This window comes from Falco naumanni, chromosome 7 (assembly GCF_017639655.2).
Source record: "Falco naumanni isolate bFalNau1 chromosome 7, bFalNau1.pat, whole genome shotgun sequence".
Lineage (NCBI taxonomy): Eukaryota > Metazoa > Chordata > Aves > Falconiformes > Falconidae > Falco > Falco naumanni.
This window is the reverse complement of record NC_054060.1, coordinates 27,757,981-27,775,124: the sequence shown is the minus strand read 5'-3', so window position 1 is coordinate 27,775,124 and position 17,144 is coordinate 27,757,981.

Here is a 17,144-nt window from a genome sequence, read left to right as displayed (position 1 = left end):
AGAGCTCAGCATTTGGCTAATGTACATGGGGCAAAAAAACCTCTGAGGCCACCCACTAAAGGTTCTTTAGTCCTCAACATTTGTGCCGATTTTGGGTACTCAGCACCATGCAAGTGGAGACTCAGTTGTCTTCCTTTGTTCAATACATAGTTAAATGCGACACACACACACGCACATTTTTGTAGTTTTGTTTGGCTTTTCATGAGAAACTCCAGCAGCGCTATTCATCAAATAAGTTACTCAAAATTCCAGGTTTCAACCAATGTACAAATATGACGAATAACATATCCTCTCTATCTGCCTTGGATTTGTGTGTGTCATTATTTATAGGACTTAACAAAATGCCAGCTACAGGACTGAGACGATCGGCAGCAGCTCTCCGCACTGCTGTGACAGTGCACCAAGGCAGGAGCAGGGTTCTGCATTCCCACGGGGGAGCTGGGAGCCACTCTGTCTCAGCACAAAAACAGCCTCCTGGTCTGAAAGGAATAAATCTATTACTGCAGTCTGCTTCCTTCTTTGAGACAAGAGTCTGGAGAAAACATTCACATTAAGCATGATTTTGATTTTAAAAGACTGATAATAAATACAAAGCTTCGTGTTCTGAGGCTTAACCTATTAGCAGGCAGGAGCTAGTCACATTGCATTGTGAGATTTCTCATGTATTTTCAATCCATCTGGTACTGTCCAATATTGAAAACAGGATATTGGACTAAATGGGCAATTAATCTAATCCAGTACAGCAATTCCTATATGTTCCTTTCCCTCTAAACATATGTCAATGTAGAATTATAAACAGTGTTGGAAACATTTCAATTTGATGTACTGAAGGTCACTGAAGAGCACACAATTCTCCCTTCCTCCTCCTCCATTCCACAAGATTGTGCTTTGTTTCCCCGGAATTAATTTATTTCATAAGTAACTCAGCTTTTAGATAACTTGTTACTCAGAAAAGAATCAAATACTCACTCAAGCCTATGAGGTTCAGATTGGACTTTTCAATAGTTAAAACCAGCATGGTAGAAAATCCTGATTTCAAGAGCAAGACACACAACTCAGAGTTCAAAACCAAAGCAATTCATCTTCAACGGAGCAGCACACGTTAGCTCTGAAAACAAAGCTCTAAATTCTGACAATCATCCTAAAATATTTAACACTGAACCTCTTCAGAGATTTCTGTTAGAACTCAATAAAAAAGACCCGTGGTCTCCTCGCAAAATAAATGCAAATCCTTAAAAGGCTGGATAACCATAATATGGCTCCAGGCATATCTTTGGTTCTTTCTTACTATCGGCTCCTGTGAGAATCACCATATTCCCTAATGCTCAGGGAAAGCTCTTTAAATGGCTGCTTTTTCCAGTCTTTTCCAACACGCTCGTTTCTAAGGCATCACCTCATTTCTCTTTCACATTTAACGCTTCCGTTAAAGACCAAGATCAAGGGTTCCTATTTTGGTGCATGAATCCAACTCGCAGCTTGTGATTTTCATGTTGGTTTATAGTTTATAAAAACTGAACAGCAAGCTAAAGAAATAAATTAACACTCTGCACTGTCAAGGTAAAGTCAGAAAGAAAATTATTTACAAACTGTTCTTGAAATGGATTAAGCTCAACTGTGACTGAAGCCTACGCCATCATCACCAGGAGCAGACCCTCTGTGCTCAGTGCTCTCTTCACACCAAACACACACCCAAGACAGCAGCACTCTTGATCCCCCGACATACAACACATGCAATTGTGTGCCAAATTAACATTTGGTTTAAAAATTGCTATGATCTCCAAAAGACCAAAATGAGCAAACCCAGATTTATCTTCCTTCTCTCACTGACCTGATACATCATTCGTGGTTTTCTTGTCTGACATCAATTTCTTATGCCTTTGGGATCACCTCTGGGATACGTGTTTCACGACACAGATACAACAACCAGCACAATGGCTTTATCCCAGCTCTGACCTCCAGTAGGAGCTCAAAATGATGTTACAGGACAAAACACCAAAGAGTTAAAGGACATTTTTCAGCCCAAACTCAGAAACAAAGTCTCAGCCCAGTCAAAAACAAATTACTTTGATGGCTTATACTGATTCACATCAGGAAAGAGGCCAACTTCTTTTTCTTGGGCATCTTCTACACAATATGTATTTGACACAGTATTTATTACATAATTTTACTTCACCCACCGACATATCTTGCCCCAGCTAAAGCATCTAAGAAAGTGCACCGTAGCACGTGAAAGTTCATCTTGGTCTCATCCTTAGAGAAATAAAAGAAAATTATTCAGTTTTCCTTCATCAGCTGTTTTCTTACCCTCTGTGTTGATTCTTATGAACTCTTCTCATCTCCTGTTTTGTCACCTTTCTTAAAACACAGTCTCAAAAGGGATATTCCACACTTTCTGCTACATCACATCTTAACACAGTATGTTCTTCTTCAGTATATCACTTAGAAACCATCCCATCCAAGAAAAATACATCAGACTTGGACTGTCAGCTGGAGTTCTTGAGAATTGATGTGCAAATCCTTTTTCAATCATGATTAAACAGACAACAAAACTAACACTAACCCATAGGACACTGTTACAGGAATGAAACTCTTAATCAGATTTTCAGGTTGCCTTTATTTGCATGAAAATATTGCTTCTTGGCTTGTATATCCTTGTATATGTTTGCGAGAGGGCTAGTCACCTCCACAATAATAAAGCACCATGTCCAGTCAATCACATATTACTGCTGCAAATCAAATGAAAAAAAGGGTTTCATTCTTATAACAGGGAAAGTACACCAAATGCAAAGGTCAGAACCTAACAGAAGAAGAAAAAATTGAGAAGAGGTAGAGAAATCATTCAGAAGGGAGTGTGTGCAGTTATAAAACAGCTACTGCTATTCTGTGAGACTCTATTACCAAGACATTTCTGAGGGTTCAAGTGGCCAATTACTATTAAGAAAAACAGTCTTGAAACTCTGAAGAGCTGATTAATTTTAGTAGGCTAGATTATTTCCCTGAAAACTCCAGAAATACATTTTTGATTATATACTATCCATCATGAGTTCAGTTTAATGTTTTCCAGTCATTCAATGGCAAGAAAATTATGTGACTCTTGATACCCATGAATCCCATTTAAGTGAATATCTGGCAGTTAGGGAAGTTTGGGCATAATTAGTTTATGCTATGAGGACTAAAAAGGCTTATAGAGGCAATGCTGGGACAGGCCAAATCTCCATGTATGTATTGTCTCCCTGGCAGATATTTAGGGAGACAGTATATGGAATAAGGCAACTACAGATGGTCCTTTTCATGGAACATTTTTCCCAGGTGCTGGGAACCACTGTTTTTACTCCTTGGACCCCCAAAAGAATCAACATAATTTTATTGGCAAAAACATTTGTCTGCAAAGAGCTGCCCTGGAAGAAGCCAGAGTTGGAAGTGTGTTTATCAGATCACCTTTTGACAAAATGGGTTTTGTTTGCCTTTTATTTAAAAAACAAACAAAAAAACTGTCTTGCAGTTTATATTCTTATCACCATGCCTGCAGATGATCTTTGGAACAAAACTGTGTCTCAAATGGTCTCCTTTCATTAACTGTCTCCAGACAAATCGATATATGGAGTGAGAAATGTGGGCAGCATCTTTCAAGAGAAACAAATTGCCATTGTAACCTATAACATGCAATTAGTCATGCAAAAATGAAATGCTCTGGAAATAACAGTCTGTTTTATAAATGCTTCATTGTGAAGGGTAGATGGTACTTCAAAACACTGGTGGAGCAATAAGTTCTTGTTTGTCAACATAATGTTCCCATATCTAATTACAAAATTGTGTGCAACCTGACCACCTCACTTTGCTCCATTAGGGAAATGGACTGCTAGCATTAACAATGCCATGACAAAACATCCATTTTCAAATATGGAATGAAAAATAATTCCAGTCACTAAGTTACTTTCACTGCTTTTCTCTATGACATATTTCATCTGTGCCCTCTAACCAGACTCAAACTTTTTCCCCAGTCTTCCAGGAACACACAAATTAAAAATAAATAAATTAATTAAAAAGGGTCAATTATTCAAATATCTTCCTACTTTTGCTAAGGTAAACAAGAAGAATCAGCTTGATTGCATTTAAGAAATTCAGTCTGAAGTCTAGGAGAAAATTTCTACCACTAAACTGGTGACACACTAGGATAAGGCTGCCAAGAGAGGTCATATAATCTGCTGTACTGTCCCTACAGGTGTCTGAAGGTTTTTAGCAGCTGGAGACGAGATCCATACAGTGTCACTGCAGAGCACTGGATGCAGCTGTTTCTCGAAGTCCATTCTAGCCTGACATATCTATTATTCTCTGCTTACATGCACTCTGGTTTTATAAGCACATTGCAGAACTGTTGCACTCCTACAGCTCTAGCTGACAGGCTTGGCATAAGTATCGGGTGCTGTCAAAATACTAATACGTGCAGGACCAGAGCTTTTCTTTAACACTCCATGACTTTTCATTAAGACACACATGAGGTTTCTACATGCTTCAGTTTCCTGAGGTCATTGCAGCATCTTTTTGATTAACTGATCAGTACTGCTTGATTTTTTGCAACTGCAAATAGAGACTTTCCTGAGTAATGCCAAATGCAGTTTTCATTCCTGGTTAACACAGTGGCATAGGAAAAGGGTGCTTAAATCAAGCTAATTAGTTACCTTACTGAAACAAGTAAGAATTAGTTATCTGTGGTAGCTGTCATGTAAACTGTGAATGTTATGCAATGAGAAATGAAAAACAGACAGATGTAGTCTGATCTACCTTCAAAAGACAGTCAAGACTAAGTATCATGCTGTTTATTACTTTATCATCCTTTCAAAAATCATTGCATTTTTCCACAGCAAAACGTGACTCAATCTGAAGATAACACATAAAACCATAGAGAAATTGTACTTGGTACAGAAGTGATCACATCTTTAGCCACGTTCTGGGCCTCCGCAAATTGATGTAAGTATCCAGTTTGCCTGTCATTTTATTTTTAACTACAGTCATAAACTAGGCTGATGCCTTCAGGGAGATTTCTGTAGCTGGCCCACCAAATACTATTCCTGGTCAGTATAGCATGACTGTTCCCTTCAATACATACTCCCTAGTTTGCTCCATTACCCCAGAAACCACATCTTTCCACTAGCCTGAGATGAAAATTGGTTAGCAGTCATGAGATCTGATGGAAAAATATACTTGATGTAACCAGCCTTTTATTTCAAGAAATAAAAGATACCACCTCTGTAACATGTACACAAAATATAAAGGGTTAGTGCAAGCAGATTAAAGAGTTTCCAAGGGACACTGAAATGGAAAGACTTTTAAGAATTTCAGAAATTGCAGGGTGAGTAGGGGAAACGTTTTCTTTCCATGTGAAACAAAAACACTTTAATTTTGAAATTTCCAAGTGGTTGGTTGGGTTTTTTTTCTTCTGTACCAATGTCTGTTGAGTACAGAAGTGTGGGTGGGTGACGGATGCCATCAGGGAGGCTATTACTCATGGAACCAATCAGTTATCTCCCATTGCTATCAAAACACTTTGGTACTGAGCACGTCAAACAACTGTTCTGGGGTTGTTTTGTTTTACTCTATTGACAGCTAACAAAGGCCAGATTTCGCCTGACCAGAAATCCTGTCTATTTTAATCATGCCAAAGGAGTGAAGCAAGCTTGACAGGCATTAGAAAGAAAACATAATTTCTTCAAAGATGTTATAATCAGATTAGTTTTCATAGACTAAACCATAACATCCATGAAACTTGCGGTTTGTTAAGGTCTAAACAAAATATAGATATACCTAAACTCGGTTTCAGACTACCCATGACTCCGCATTACAGGGTGGCCCTTCCTTCTCACCGCAGCACATGGTTATTTCTTTCACTTGTTACATAATACATTTTAAACAAGGTGATCTCTTGTGATTGCTGCTTGCTTTACACTCACAGAAAGGATTACAAATACTCTTAAACCACGATCAGGCTACTTGGGCCATGGGTCTGCACGTATGAGAATAAGCAGCATCACACACTGTTCTTTCCTGAATCACATAAGAGAAAAGCAACAAGACTGGACAAAGCTTTATCCCTACAAACACAGAGGTACAAACATGTTCTTTAGCCAGTATGGACAAAGGCTCAGGAGCTTTCCAATGTAAAAAATATTAAATTCTTTCCTCAAAAGGTATGCCCTCTCCTCCTTTGGGACAAAAATCAGTTCATCTACAACATTTAAGTTCAATGTTTATTGTTGCTTCTCAAATTTCAGAAAATACAAACATACTAACCTGCCTCAGACAAAGGCTTCATCTGTTGCCTTTTCTTCTTTTAATACTGTGAGGTTTTTTCTCCCCTCTCCCAGCTCTGAACAGTATCTAATTTTTGATGAGCATGTCCCCTGCTACTTACTCTGTTTACTTGTCTTAGCTTGCCACTTCAAATCTTAGTAAATTCACCCATGTCCTTAACAGAGCCACATTTCTTCTCTTCTTTATCTCTAAAGACAAAAACACCCAACCCAAACAAGCAAGTTTTATTTTGCTTTTTCAAATAAAACAAGTGCCAGCTGTTCCTTCATTCTCCATCTTCAGCTCTGTCCCCAGCTCCCCGGGGAACCAGTTCTCTGCATATCTACACACCACTGTCAGTATATTTGGAAAACCCTTGACCTCAGGTTAGAATGTACCGCATGGCTCTCCATGTTCAGTATTTGTATTTACCCTCATTTATCTTTGAAACGTGTTTGTTTATACAGCCAGCTGTACGTTGAAAGCTGCACACTTGTTGCTTGCATCCTGCCTTGAGCCGTTTTCCCACAGTGGTATCTGCTGCCTTTTTGCCCACACACTTATTTGGTGCAGTTGGGATGAACGTCAGTTGCAATGCCTCTGACTGCCATCCCAGCCTCGTGCTGTAAACTGATGAATTCTAATCAAAATACCTCAGGGCATTTTATAGTCTCTCAAAGTCACTTTCGTGTTGCTTCATCTAGTCTCTTAACAAGTATTTTAAATTGGCTGATAGCACTAGAAGGTTTTACTCAGATACAAGTAGTACCCATTTTCCAGCCTTATTAAATCATAAAGCACTTGATTCATTTCCAAGGATTAGGTCCAAAATATCCTCTGGCTATATTGACCGTTCAACAAATTGCATTATGAAAGCAGCGCTACACTAGAGTAGCTCTAAAAGCCTGCTTTCCTTCGCTTTTGCATGGTTATTATTCCAATCAATACTGGAGTGATTCAAATCCCTCATGATCAATCTCCAAGGTTTCTTTTAGGTGCTTTTCTTATTGGTACAAACATTTCACAAGTAATTTTCGTGAACCACCCTCAGGGTCTATAACAACAACCAGCTTTTTCATCATCGACTTCTTTCCATACCGTCTCTGGTATATGGGTACACAATACACATCTCTTGAGAAATTCTTTGCCATCCTTCAGGACTAATACTTGCCATCAGAGTCAGTTTTGTATTCCAAATCACAAAACCCTAGACCTTTCCTGGTTGGTTGGCTAGAATTACACCCCTTAAAATGTTTATTCATTCCAAAACGATAGGCTACTGAAGTCTAACAAGCCTCCTTAGCAGTTCCTGTCAGACACCCATGTGGTTTGTGTGGGAGAGAACTCCCTTTAAACATCAAAAGCAAGAAACTAAATCCAGTGCTAAGTTAAATATTTTAGTCAGAACATTTTAGTTCTGAAAAAGAAAATGCTTTTTCCCCACTGGAAAGGTGTGTAGCCTGACTCAAGCTAGGAGTACGGTCTTTCTTTTTCCTTACTTTGATAAATTCAAACTTCTGATGGGAAGAAAAATCTATGGTCTCTATACCCCATAATAAAAGAGAAAAATCCCATCCCCTTTCCTCCCTCACTTGCAGAAATCCTTCTTTTAACATCTTTGTAGAACACAATACCTTCAAAATACATACTGTCATTCAAATCTGTACCTTGATGCTGGCCTACAGTACGACCCCCACCGCATCCACCAAATTGAGTTTCATTATAAACTGTCTGCTGCAGGGGTTAAATCGGTTAAAATCCAATGGAATTTATATTCGATGCTCTCGATAGTGTGACAAATCGAGAGAAAAGGCAGGGGCACATGAAAGGTACACTAATTTCAATCAACTCTTTCCAAGTATGTGAATGCCAGAGAATGATTGGATCTGAAATTTCATCATACGTGTGAGTATTGCTTTATTGTGAACATTTACATTAGCAGTTTAATCCCTTTAGGAAAAGAATACTGAAAATTGGTTTCAAAATGTTCCCTTCATTAAATCTGTTGCAATTTCTCGTGAAATAAAAGGCACAGTCTGAGGTAGCAAGAACCTAACAGATGAACTGTTAGAAACATTAGATAAGGACCTCTCAACCCTTAAAAGGAAAGAAATTGTACTGTACATTTCCCAGCTGAATTGTTGCAGCATTTTAACATCATTTAGGGGAACAGTATTTTAAGTAAAGGCTGGCACCACGTATCACATGTTTAAAGAAAATCAGCTGCAAAATAAAGGGCTTAAAATGTGTAAGGAAGCTGCATCCATGCACAGCAACTAGGATTTTTTGCTAACCTCTCTTTTCTGCCATTTTGTGGTTGCTTATTCACTGTGCTGCACTGTGCTGGAGACAGAATGATGTTGTACCACCATGGGAAATCTATCACACTTTTGTGCTTCAGCAAGTCCCCATTTCAGAGATCTTGCAAGATTGTCCTACGTCTTTATTTCTTGCATCTCATCAACTCAGTACGTTCCACATTGACAACAGAGAAGCGTCTTGCACTTTTCACTGTCGCATAAACACCAGCAACCTGTCCATGCAATGCAGGCACCTAGACTGGGTATGAGACCAGATGTCAAGTGTAGAGTTTCCTTCTGGAAATAGTGCTTTGGAGGAACCTCTTGTGGAAAGCAGAATTTGGTCCAGCAGCACTTGCTTTGATTAAATTTGTCCATGCTCACCTCAGACCTGCAGCATGTGTTACGAGCAATTAATGTGGCCTGGTGTATGCTCAGTGATCTGCTTGTGTCTGTGTCCTCAGTCTCCCCCAAACCACATAAACGGCCAACTATTAGCTTGTTAGAAATATCTACTATTTCAGCCTTAGGGCTGAGCAAATTCAGATCATCTCAGATCTGCTGTACACATGTAGGAACTACCGTAAATTAGGTGAGGTATCTGTTACTCCATCACAATTTATAAGGATGATAGTGCTCTAGTCCCTTCCCTGAAATTACTGTACTCCTAAATTTGATTCTCCCAGATGCCAGGACATTTTGGGGTGGGTCACACTCTCTCTAGTTCTCATAAAAACTAAACCAAGGAAAGTTTCGCTGAAAGTGGTCCATTCTGCAAAGAAGTTCACAGAATATTTTGGTGAATTCACACTTTCCAATCCTAGAATACTTCACTTAAAATTTCCAAACACACCTAAAGACAAAATACTTCAAGCACTTTAAAACATTTGTTCTGTAAATACAAATTAAGGATAAACATCTTAGAGAAATCCTTAGTTTTCTATGCAGAAATCTAGCACACTGAATTAAAAGCCTGATGATACTGCAAGAACGGTGTTGGCAAAGCACATTTTGTTGATGAAATATCCTTTTGTCTTCTGTACAAATTTCCAACAATCTATTACTTGCCTTTCTGTGCAAACCCCTTATGCATTATTAGAACACCAGAATTATTTTTAAAAATATATTTAATGAAAAATGCTTATCTGACCCACACAGAAAAGTTGCAGAAAATACTGAAGTACTAATCTATGAATGAGATCAAATTGGGCAGTAGGAAGACTGATGTACAAAGGAGGAGTATTTTGTAGTTCTATCTTCAAAAAAAGAATCTTACAGAAGCAACACTAAAAGCAGCAGCACACAGGCAGCCTCACACTCCTCCAGCTTCACTGCTGTTTTGGAAATAGGAAAGTAGGAGTGTATTTATACTAGTAACTGCCACCATACCAGTGGCCTGATAAACCCTGAATGAGAGGGAATAAATAACCTGTTGGAAACTCCCCACATCATGCACCTCTGTTGCCTCTTAACTAAGAGCAAACAGGGCATGTTATCACTGCTAGCAACAAAGACCTATGATTTTAAATCCGGGAAGGTTAAAACCCTTTGCTGACCCATCTAATCATGGGACACAGATGCAGAATGATATTGATAACAAAACCAGAGAGGGTACTATTGAAACTAAATGGGGTTTTCCATAAGCTCACTCTTGAAATACCCTCTGGCATCAGTTGTTTAAAAAACACAGTCACGGAGAGAGTGTCAGTTTGTGTGGGTGGAACTGACACAGAAAATAGAAGTACACGCTATTATATTCTCCTTGGTGGGTGATTTTTCCACATTTTGCATTCAGAAAAGGAACTTTCTAGACTCAGTCTTCACCTGCAAAGATGCAATAGCTGTAAGAAAGCCCAAAAAACATTCCTCAGGACCAAGTTCCCATGAGGAGGGGGCTGCACAAAACAATATGCAGAAATCCCATTTAGCTTGGAAGAGCATAAAAGCTTTGATACAACCTAATTCCAGAAAGTACACACGGAAGCATTTGAACATTTTCTTATGTTCTAGGGAAGCATGTGGTTAAAGTTAAGCATTTTCTTTTGTTCTTTCCCGAACTACAAAGCAATGAACAGAACGGAAATAGACACACTCTGTAGCCTTTGTATGTGTTCTCTCTTAGGAAGGAACACCAGACCATGCCCGCTATGACTACTGAGTATGTATCCATCAAATACCTCTAAGGTATCCCAAGGCAGGACTGCCACCCTTTAAAACAGTAATCCCAGAATCTGCAACATACCATTAGCTGGGGAGCTATTCTAGTTACAACCAACAAGAAACCAATTGAACAAAAACTCACACAGAAAATTCACAGCAAAGAAGGCATTATTAAAAAATCACTTCATATAAATTGATTGTATTTTATCTATTCACTATTGCTTTTTAGTGCCAGAAGTCCACCATTAACTCAAAAATGCCTGGATCTGTGCTTACACAGACACCCAGTCAAACAATTAGGAACCTAATCATTAAAGAGTTTAAGACAGAAAACAGATGTTCCAGCCAATTTTGCTCAAGCTGGAAGCCTCTGAAGAGAGACGTCTGGATTGTTTAGCTTGCTTGTTTCTGCAGCGCCAGAGATCATTCTCGTTACTAGAGTTTGAAGCGGTAATTTCTGAATGATGATGCTGGCAGAACTACAAACAAAGAATTACACTAATCCAATCTGGATGTTACTAACACGTGTAAGACTTCTTCAGATTTTCACAGGTCAAGCAGGATTTAAACCATGCTCCATCAATAAAACAGAAAGACACTGTTCTCAGACTTTTTTAAAGTACCTTCACAAAAAAAGGCACAGGAGCCCACAGCGGGTAACAGTGTTTTGTCCTGCAACAGAAGCTCAAGGAAATAATTTGTATCGATTGGACCGCCAACAATCAAATTGCTTTAAACAGATAAAGCTCATCTTACTCTGAACATTTGCAAGACAATAATCTCACTAACACAGAACTGCCTCTCCAGGGCCTGTCCATGTACATAAACTTTCACTGTCACTGATAACCAACTGCCAAAGAACAATATGCATGACACTAGTCATGAACTACAATGGCATACTAACATCAAGCCACCCCTCCAAGACAAGAGGACTGAGTGTTGATTCCAATCTCTGGATCCAAAACACAGCTCTCTGGGGTTCAGTTATAGGTCCAAGCTGGAAACCCAAGGGAAAAAATTTATACCTTCACTTTGATATTAACTAGAGCAGCTTCAGGAACTACTGAATTCGCAAAGTTTTCTCTAGTTTTACAGCTGTCATGGGAAGATCCTACAAGACACTCCGTTTGCAGCTGAGAACATTTAACAACAGGCAGACTTTAGCCCAACCCCAAAGGCCAGAATCCAATTCAGCATCTTACCCAGATGCTGGTAAGACCTCAACCTAAAAAGCGTTTTTACCGACTGTATTGTAAACGATGACCTACCCTAATACCTGCTTACATTACTTAGTATTCAGCAGGCTTCCCACAAAAAAAAAAAAAAAAAAAAAAAAAAGGTTGGAAACTAAGACACGAGTATTCAAAATGAACACATAAGACAGTGATTAAATAAAATTCCATAACAAACTGTTGTTCCGATCATTCTGAGATTCAGCCAAGCTAGTGATGGAGCATCAGCCTTACTTTAAAAAAAAAAAAATGTTAAAAGCATATTTATTTTAAAATTTGTCCTAGAGTTTAAAATCTATTTCATAAAAGTTGGACTGACAGCACTTCATTTTGTCAGTATGAAAAAAAGATTGTAATTGCAAGAAAAGTATTTTCTTTAGAGAAATACCAAAACACCCACTCAGCTTTCTTAAATTTCCTGGTCCTTATAGTAAACAAAGGAAATAAGTATCTGTCTTGCCTATGCTTTTCCTCATCAGATGAAAATCTGAGCAGCCGCCAATTCAGTATACTTCTTTTAGATAAAACTAAGCTACAAGTCAAAAGGAAATGAACAAGGTTTTTTCCTTTCTATGATGCTTCTGGCTTACGATGACAATCACCACATGAGCACAATGTGGTGAGTTGGTAAATTTATGGTGATATTAGTGGGCAGCAAACATCAAACTGCCAAGGACAGGTCTGAATTTTAGAAATGAAATATTTTCTTTCCCATTACTTGATCATCATCAAAGTTGATCATTCAAGGTAAGACTGAACTGGCTTTTGAAGCTGCATTTCTAACATTTGAACTATTCAGCATTCTGGACTAATAGTGTCTTTCTATGCATTTCAAAGGTGACATTTACTGTATTGTTCAGTGCACACAAAAAATCAAAAGGAAGCAACAGAAAGAGCGAAGTAAGAAGTTGTCCGGTTCACGTAACTTCCTCAGTGTTCTTGTCCAGTGGACAGCAATGGCTGAGAACTTGGGAGGCAGATGGAGCCAGCGAATATATCCATAAAGAGTAGTAATAATAAATAATAAATCTCTCTTACAGCCTTTGGTACAGTCCCCTGGTCTTGAAACCCATTGGAAAGAGAAATTACTGCTAAAAACACATATGGAAAACAATGGAAACTGATCGTTAATAAGCAAAGCAGCAGAGAAACCCAGGATTGACCTTCACATAGAGCCCTCCCTGTAGCTAGTCATGGCACGTTGAATGTTATATATCGTCCCTTGACCAAACTAACTTGGTCTTTCCATCAGCAGGAAAGCTCCTGCTATTGAGTTCAGCTAGGTAAGTGTGCACATCTTCTGCTCCCTTAGTCTCCAGCCTCTGTCTAGCCAAAATAAACTGGCATTAGTTGAGAGAAAAGGCTTACTAGCTCAACATCTTACTAAGACAACTATATTTGTTTGCATCTGGCTCACATCTGGCCAAATAAAACCACTAGCAGAGTAAGCATATTGTCGTCTGCTCTGCTGCATAGGTGTACCAGTAAACCTTGCTAAAGACAGCTCCTTCTTGGCCTGCCTAATCAGCGTATTAGCCATTTTGGGGCTCAGGATGCAATTAAACAGGAAACTGGTGGCTTTAGTCACGTCTGGCTTTGCACCCATACAGCACCAATGAAAACCAGAAACTTTCAAAGGTGTTTAAATTGGAAACCTTTAAATGTTAAATTTCCAATTTTCAGTCACCAGATTTCCCTACCAACACATAAGACAGCATAACTGTAAGCTGTATAATTAGGACATTATTAAAGACCTGGAAACAGATGAGAAAAGAGAAGACAGAATAAGCAGAAGATGTTATACCACATTGAAATATGGCCAGGAATCTAACCTCAGGATTCCTATTAGCCACAACCACCTCAAAAAAACTGGAAACGAGTAGTTATACAATAGTATAGCATTAAAGTAGAATTCAGTGGGCAACTGAAAAAAAAAAACCAACCACAAAACAACCAAAAAGCCCGCTCCAGCACAAGAGGCACAGCTCTCCTTGATCAGCAGGAAACTTTCGCTCAAGCTCAGTAGCAGCTGGATCAAATCCAATCAGAAAAAGACAATATTCACAATCTGTTTAGAAGATGTCTAGTCAAGTTTATCAGAAAGAGTCAAATTGCTTTTCACCAGAGTAGAAAAAAAAAATGTTGCTGGCATATCTTCTGTCAGATCCTGAAGAAACATAGCTGTGCCTAACCTAAGCCAAGAAGCCCCTCAAAGAAAAGATGATGATCAGTGTAGATACACTCATAAAGGATGGTTTTCACCAAGTACTCCAAGCAACCAGCCAAAAACGTTATATCAGTCCCCAAAATTCTGGGTACAGCATCCAAATCAACTCCACCTAACAGGGCTAAAGCATACAGATCCACTGCAGTTTCTATTGAACATACCATAGGAGCCACGGTACTGAACTGACTGGAATATCAAAAAGCCTAAAAGCTTCAAAAGCCTGGAAAGACTGAAGTAATACTAAGACTGAGAAAAGATCAGATTGGGGCAAGCTAGGGAAGACCTGAGGGCGAGAAAGGGCTATTTAAAGAAGGTGACAGTGTAAAAAGCAAGGAAGGTGCATGATGTTTCTGTAATAAGCTGGACGAATTTAACTCCAGTGTATCGTTTCAGTACACCATCTGTCGTGTGAGCCTGTATGTGCTGGCCAGCAGGCACCCAATGCCTGAACCCAAAACAAGTAGCTTCCCATTTGTCCCCCCACTCCTCCATCCCAGAAATAAAAGCTCATGTGTGCTCCAGCCCTACTGGAAGAGGCTAGAAGTATTAAAAAAAAACAAACACCCAAATACCAAAATTGCAGCAGAGGAAAAAAAAGTAAGACAGAAACAGAAAAGACATCAAAGTGCTGCTCACGCCAGAGAAGCAGTGGTCTATGGAACGCGCTACCCATCATGCCTACGCAGCTAGAGAAAGAAATTCACATACACATGTTCAAAATGCTTTCCAGTCAAGCTATCCAGATGTTTCTGTACAGCTGAATGTTAGTAATGTTCTGTGGGCAGAATGCAACAGACCCAACAAGCCCGTCTTGCTGTGCAGAACATCTGCAGGAAAATGAAAGGCACAACCATAACTCACAAAAGCTAAAATTAACTTCTCTTGTGCATGCTTTATAACTAAAATTTAGACACACATGAAAGAAAAGGGAAAGGTAGCCCTGGACGAAGACAGCTAAAGAAAGAGGAAAATATATCCTTGCATTGCTTTTCAATTTGAATTGTAATTATGATTTTTTTTTTTTCTATTGCTCTCAGCAACCCATTTCCACATTTCTCTCTCCTCCTCTTTTTGTCCGTATGTTGCTGATTTATGCTCCTTCACAGAGGAACTTCATCATTTGGAAAAGCTTAAACCACAAAAACTCTAAAAAATTAAATACACAGGCTGGAATAATAATGGCTCTGTTCAGCAAAGTTCTGACTCAGAAGATGCTGTTCCACAGAAAGTTACTGATTTTAATGACATTTTTGATGGTATATTTGGTGGGGCCCATGATGACATTTTCAGAGAAACAGAGTGCGAGGGAGGCTTTTCCTGGAAACGAACACTTCAATCCAGCTTCAGTTCACACAAGATACATTTTGCTTTGCTGTAAAGCAAAATGGTATTTCAAACATCAGAATTTGTTCTCTGAAAAGATACATTTCTATCTTCTGACCCAGAATCAGAGTGTTGAAAGGCAGAGACTTGGGTACTTGAGCATGACAGAACTTTGGTGAATCTCAGAAGAAAATCCAGAAACCTTCATTACTAAGAGTAACTGCTCAGATAGCTTCTCAAGTTGTAGGTATTTATGTTTATGGTAAGAGCATCAGAGATTATATCTTCTACTGTTTGAAGCAATTAAACGAACAGAGTTGAATCCGTGCCTGATATTCCATGAACCTGAACAAATGTGCACTGCTACACCTCTCCTAAAGATCTGTTGAGAAGGCTGCATGCTCCTCTTATCTTCAGATCTTCCCCAGCTGTAGGGATTTTCAACTAAAACTCCCCAAGCCACTATAATCTTCAGAGCTCAACTTGTGATAGCAACAGAGAAAATCTGAGCATATGCAACGTGAGCATTAACTCAGGTTTTCCAGGCGTATTTTATGTAGAAACTGGCTCCATGGCCAGAGGTAATGAAAGCAATTTACTCTAGGAGAAAAGCCTACAAACTTATTCCAACATATCAGATGGAGCTTGAGTGAAGCTCAGGGTTGTTGCTACACCTGTCCTTTGGATAAACAGAATCCTCCTGGGTTGTCAGTTGCTATCAGCACTGAAATGATACTCTGCTTTAACAACACGGGATTTGCCTTTTATGTGGCTTAGAAACAAACTCTCTTCTCAGTGGGGAATTTTGCAAAGAGAGCTTCAAGCTTGAAAGACCAGCCCAAACCATCCAAACCATACCCCATTTTCACTTAATCTGGAGCATAAACTTGCTCAGGAAAGAAAGCGCCAACTTCAACTCATAGTCTGTGCATTTGAGGCCACACAGGTAATTGAGAAAAGCCAAGGATGCTCACACAAGCTAGATACCCAGGAAGGTCCAACAAATACAACAATGTAGCAACAACAGCAAGGATATTAACCACTTCAATACCATTAAAAGTAACAGATAACAAGTCTTCTAACTTTATTGCTTTTCACCAAAAAAAATTATTTTAAATGAAGCTCTAGAAGCTTAAAGGCTTGAGACAAAGCCTATCTAAAAACTCCCACTATCATGACCTTTGGATCAAGCCTTTGGACTGCCAGCTCTACAAACATGAGTTATTGTGTCTGCTGTACATCATTAGTACCTAGAACAAGCTTCTTCTCCTCCTGCCATCACACCTCCCTTCTCATAGGATGTTGTTGAAACCAGTCCTCACCTGCAGCTCACCTTCCATGCCTTCTCTTGTCACACAGATCTTTCTTGATTCCTGATTTTCGGCCCACTGCTTCTTCAGTAAACTCCAATCTCCCCCATGCCCATTTTCACCTCATTTTTTCTCCTCTTATGAATGTCTCTCCCTCTGACTGTTTCTTTCCCCTATATTACAAGTATTTTAAGCTCTTAGTCTTTACAAAATCCACCCTTCATTTCAGTTCACTATCCAGATACCAGCTCTTTCCCTGTTTTTTTTTAAAACCTTAAAACATTAACTGTGCTGTCTAGTCAGC